The 6,094-nt window shown below is 34.7% G+C and overlaps 1 non-coding gene across 1 annotated transcript; it reads right to left on the bottom strand.

Annotated features, from left to right (window-relative positions):
• Positions 1-3,777: 3,777 nt before the first annotated feature.
• On the bottom strand, positions 3,778-3,884 carry LOC128289525 (small nucleolar RNA R71). Its single transcript, XR_008279170.1, has one exon. It is a non-coding gene; the product is annotated as a small nucleolar RNA R71 (small nucleolar RNA).
• Between the last annotated feature and the right edge of the window lie 2,210 nt (positions 3,885-6,094).

A 6,094-nucleotide genomic window follows, 5' to 3' on the forward strand; every position in this document is an offset into this window, starting at 1 on the left:
TATCAATTTTTTTGGGTATTTGAACTAAACATTTTGAATTATGGCATGCATAGTAGACTTAGTTATTTTGTTACATGTCATAATAGTCTAGGTCTTAAAATATTAAGTATAGTATTTGACCGATTATTTTGTACGAAGCCTTTGAAATTGGCTAATATTATTAAAGGCATATGTTATAATGATTCATGATCTAATTGTATGCCATATTTTTTTGTTTTGGTTTTATTTAATGGTATGTATTACGATTCGGTAATACCTCGTACCCTGTTCCGACGACGGATACGGGTAAGGGGTGTTACACTATCCATGTATATAGCGGGGCACCTGTGGAGAGCTCGCCTCAGGGTCTAAGTTGATTATATACGTTATCGAGCCTTAATACAAAAGTTGTAAATATTTGTTTGAATTAAAGTCTTAAGAATTTATCACTAGTTTTGTACAAGTTGTATTAACAACTAGATTTTTAAGAATTTGAGTCATTTAAGTATGTAAATAAATTGGAAACCAAAATTTTCTTAAGTCCTTCAGGTTAGTGTAACATCTGGTACTTAAACTCAGCGATCGGGTCAGGTATAAGGTGTTACAAATTGAGTGGTCTCAAAGCACGATTTAGTTGATCCTCTGAACATAGTAAATTTTGGAATAGCCTCTGTATACATGTTGAAATAGCTCTAGCTTAGTCCCCCTAAAGTTGATATAATATAGTATAACGAGAATAAGTATAAGAATGACGGATCATAGTCACATTGGTGGAAAATGTATTGTAGCAAAATAGAATAAAGGAGAGATGTAGGAGTTCTCATTTCTATGGAAAAACTATTATAAATTTAAGAAAATATTTAAAAATTATCCAAAGTTGGAAGATCAGTCGTTCTCTCTGTGTTCTCCTCCTTCTCAACATTAGTTTCCCCTTGGGCAAAAGAGATGGGGGCCTCATTGGGGGTTCCATCCTCTGAGGCAGTACCATCTGAATAATCTGAGTTGGACGTGTTTGAATCATGGTCATAGAAGAGTTCGCCAAACTCTTTTTATTTCTTTTGGAATTTTCACCATACAACCCCTTTGGGATTTAAGATGTCGAAGCCAAGGTCGGTCTTGACAAGAGGCCATAGACATTTGAAGTTCATGTGGCGTAGGTCGAAGGGACCCATAGCTACTTGTAAGGGTAGTATTAAGCTGAACCATAAAACTAGCAAATGTAACTTAATACCTTTATTGGTATCTGCCACAAATTTTTCCAGAGTGCATTACTTTCTTTTGTATTTTCTCTTTATCAGCGATGTGTTGTTTCTCTTGGGTCTTCAAATGATGGACCTTTTCTTCTAAATCTTTCTCTTGAGCTGTCGATAGGGAGACAGATTGAGTAAGTTCGTGATTTTGTAAAGCAATGGTATCATAGGATTGGTGAAGATGGGTGAGAGACTATTCCACCAAAAGGATGGTTCTCTCAAAAGCAGCCCGATAAACCTTAACCTCTTTGCAGGTCTGTTCAATAGACCAACTAATAAGTTCCCACTCTGCAACCATTATAGAGAAAGAACTTGCCAGCTCAACGATGGTGGACCTGTGAATACCTTCGGCAAAAGAAGAACTGTAGGCAAATCCTTTCAACTCTAGAGATAAGTCCCTGTCTTGTTTTTGCTAAATTAAGAAACGGGGAAAGGGGTACTGATAACTTTTGAAAAGATTTATAATTCTTTCTTTTAGACTTTGTTAACTGCTCGTACTTAAGTAAAATTAGTTTCATTTTAGATAATTTCATGATTATTTTTATTTAATCGAGCATTGCATGCAAAAACTTGGGTTGGTGATTACTTTAGTGCATCTGTACTTTGAATTGTTGGTGGAAAGGCCTTGTGGTGGTTGAATGAAAGGTTTGAGGAAGAAAGATAGCAAAGGATAGAGATTTTCCATGACATTATGAGAAATTTCCATGGCAATACTGAAAAATACCTAGTCATCAATTAGAGCATTTAGTAGTTGGCCTTCCAAATGCACGTGTAATGGAAAATATCCACCTCAAAATTAAGGAAAAAACAATCATTGGCTGACGGCTTTTACCCTAGAGGAGGATCCAAGTATAAAAGAAAAAGGAGAGAGGTTTGCCAAAAAAATAAAAGAGAGCGAAAGGTACAACTAATTGCAAATACGGAGCTTCGACAGAGTTTCTTTGTGACAATGAGGGTAATTTGAGCTATTAGGAGCTTGGGTGAAGATGCGCACTAGACACCAAGTTGGAGGGATTTGTGTTCCATAAGTAATTTTTTCTAAATCTGCTGGTTTAAACTGTTATTTTGGGAAGTTGATGATATTAAAATACTTGAATTTTAGTAGCCCAATCATGAGCTAACTTAGCATAACTAGGGATTACTTTTGATGACGTTTTAACTCTAATGAATGTTTATGGATGAATATGATTCATTTTACTACTTTACCTAATGTTTATTTATGTTTATATGCTTATTAGAGTATTGATAAATGCTTGATAAGTCTAAAAGTAGCTTAATATTGACAGAGTTTGGTTGCTTGGACCAAAACTAAGTAATATAAGAGAACGTTAAGTGAAATGCTCGTGTAAACTCTAGACATAGAGTTTTACCTTATATAATTTAGAAGGTTGTGCTTCATTCATGGTTGCTAATTTTTAGCCCATAAATGTATAGTGTCTTAGGAGTGAATAGTTTTAGGTCTTATCTTAGGAGTGAATAGTTTTAGGTCTTACTTTCGACAGAGGTAGACCACGTTAATACCCAATCGAGCTGTAGGTTACCATATTTTTTCTATGGCGTTGTTCCCGGGTCATTAATTCATTAGTAATCCCAACCTTTACAATCAATATTCCAATCTTGGTAGTATCCTTAGTGCTTTTATTCGATTTGTTCCAAATGCAATCTACGATAGTACATTTTATTATTTTTGTTTTTAGTGTATTAATTGCATTGTTATTTCTCAAAATATCATTCAATTCATTTATCTTTTCTACTCAATTGTGATAATTTAGATAAAGAATATTAATCCAGTCCTTATGGGAACGATACTCACTCATCACTTTATTACTTTATTCAATGTGTATGCTTGCACAATTTGCACATCATATTCACACACGGCAAGTTTTTGGCACCGTTGCTGGGGATTGACAATTGGCAACTTTAGGTTTTGTTACTGTAATTTTTATATTAGCCATTAGTTGATTTATTTTGTGATTACAATAGGTCTGTTACTACTTGTATGCATAGAGACATTCGTCTTGAAAAACTCTATCCCTTAGATCTAGAAATTAAAAGGCCTTGTAAAAAAGGAAAGAGAATGAAGAGAAACAAATCAAGGTGGTAACAATCAACCTTGTTTGAATGAGCTATTTAATCCGGGAGCTAGCAATGGTAATCCTCAGGTTGTTTAGATGTTTGGTGATTGGGATAGGCCAACTTAAGATCATGTAGTTCCTATCTTAGACAACCTCAGTCCTGGAGTAGTCAAATTCAAGCTCCTTACTTTGAGCTGAAACCTATAATGTCTTAGATGTTTCAATCAATTGGCCAGTTTGGTGGTTTGCTAATTGAAGATCCTAGATTTCACTTGTGACTTTTCTTGGAGGTGTACAATTCTTTCAGACAATAAGGTGTCCTTAAAGATGTCTTAAAACTCAAGATGTTTCCCTGTTCTTTAAGAGATCGTGCTAGAACATGGTTCAACGCTTTGCCATATGGAACAGTAGAATTATGGAATGATCTCTGTCAAAGATTCCTGCTGTGATATAACCCACCCAACATGAATGCTAAACTAAGAAATATCATAACATCCTTCAGGCAAATAGAGAATGAAACACTGTATGAAGTATGGGAAAGGTTCAAAGATCTGCTTAGGAAATGTCCTATGCATGGATTTCAACATTGGACCCAAATGGAAATGTTCTATAATGCCTCAACTAATGGAACTTTGTTAGAGAAGTCCTACAATGAAGCATATGAGATTTTGGAGAGAATAACCAATAATGATTATCAGTACCCCACAACAAAAGCTAGAACTGGTACGAGAGTAGCTGGATGATTTGAATTGGATGCTATTACATCGCTTACTGCTCAGGTATCTTCGCTAGCCAACATGATAAAGACCACGCAAAAGCCTAATAAGCTGAAAGCAACTAGGTTATCTTGTGTTTATTGTGGTACAGATCATGTGTTTGAAGAGTGTCCCTTGAACCCAACATCTATCTACTATATGAGCAACTTCAATACGAACAACAACCCTTATTCCAACACATATAACCCTAGTTGGAAGCAACACCCAAATTTTAGGTGGAACAATCAAGAAGATGAAAATTTCAACACAGCTATCAGATTAATACCATGAATGTCCCACCCAATTTTCATCAGTCTATACCCCCTTAACAATGAGTTCAACAAGGGCAGACATCATCTTCTTCCTCATCTATTGAATCTTTATTGAAGGAGTATATGGCCAAGAACGATGTTGTGACCCAGCGCCAAGCATCATCTTTACGAGCTTTAGAGAACCAAGTAGGACAGATAGCTAGCGCTTTGAACTAAAAAAAATAAGGAACCTTTCCTAGTGATACTGAGAAGGCAAGACCACATGGGAAAGAACATTGTAAAGTAATCACTCTTAGAAGTGGCACATAGCTAGATAGAGTTGACAAAAGTGTTGTTCCTGAAACAGTAAATTCAGAATCTGGTCAAAGTAGTACTCTTGAAAAACATAAGAAGAGCACCACAAATAAGAAAACTGGACCAAGCAATGCCAAAGCAAACTCAGATAGCATTTCTGAACACAATGCCTAGGCAAAACAATCATTGCAACCTGAAGTTCGTCTACCCCACCATTTCCCAACGATTTTAGAATCACAAAAATTAACAATTTAGGCGATTCTTGGATGTCCTTAAGCAACTTCACATCAATAAACCAATGCCCAACTATGTCAATTTTATGAAATAATACTTTCATGGAAAAGACAATTGGGAGAATTTGAAATAGTCACACTCTGTAACAGCCTGATTTTGGGCCTAGTCGGAACAGTGATTTTAGAACCACTAATCTAAGGCTAGAGAAATTATTTTTAATAGTATTTTATGTGTATAGAATGTTTACATGGATGCATGAAAATTTTGATGAATTAACTTTAGCGATTATGAGCTTAATTGCGAAAAAAGGACTAAATTGCATAAAGGGAAAAAGTTTTGTTTTTCTAGCAAATGGTGTTAAATAACTAGAGAATCATAATTAGGGGTCTTTAAAGGGCAAATATACCCATTTCGATAGGGGTGGCCGGCCATAGGGACAAAGAAGAATAGAAAATTCAAAATTAGGTGAAGTTGGTAGCTTATTTTGACTAGAAATAAGATAAAATAAAACAAAAAAGGGCTTCATCTTTTACCGTTCATCTTCTCCACCGAAAATATCAGCAAGAAAGGGGTTTTTGAAGCTTGAAACTTTTTTCCATTAAGTTCTCTCATAGTTAAGTGATTTCAATGACTTTTCTTGATAATTTTTGTACTTTTGGGACCCTTGTAGCTTAATTTACCTAATGGAGGGATATTTTGCAATATGGTTGAGAGTTTAAGGTTTTTCCATGAAAGCATGTATGTTATGAGCTAAAAATTTATGGAAGAAAAGGAGTTATAGTTGTGAAATAAATAACTCTTATGAAGTGGTGTTCATGAAAAACACCTAAAATGGACCCTTTTGTAAAGGTTATAAAATAGGTAGTAATTGTGTAAAATAATCAAAATTGGGAGATTCCATAAGTGTAAAAAAATGTTTGGCTAGGTATGGTTAAATAGGAAATTTGATAAAAATCGATTTACGAGCCTAGGGGTAAAATCGTAATTTTGTGAAAGTCTAGGGGAAAAATGGTCATTTTGCCAAAATAAGAATTATGAAATGCATTGATTAATATGATGATTAAATCAGTGAATTTTTATCATTTTAGATCAAGAAATACGAAATCCGGGCATAGACTAGGGAAAGGCCAAGCTAGTAGACTAAATCCAACTAGTCGCCCACTTTTTGTATATCGAGGTAAGTTGAATATAAATATTACAACTCTATTGTTATTATGCATTAAATTATTAATATT

This window comes from Gossypium arboreum, chromosome 2 (assembly GCF_025698485.1).
Source record: "Gossypium arboreum isolate Shixiya-1 chromosome 2, ASM2569848v2, whole genome shotgun sequence".
NCBI lineage: Eukaryota > Viridiplantae > Streptophyta > Magnoliopsida > Malvales > Malvaceae > Gossypium > Gossypium arboreum.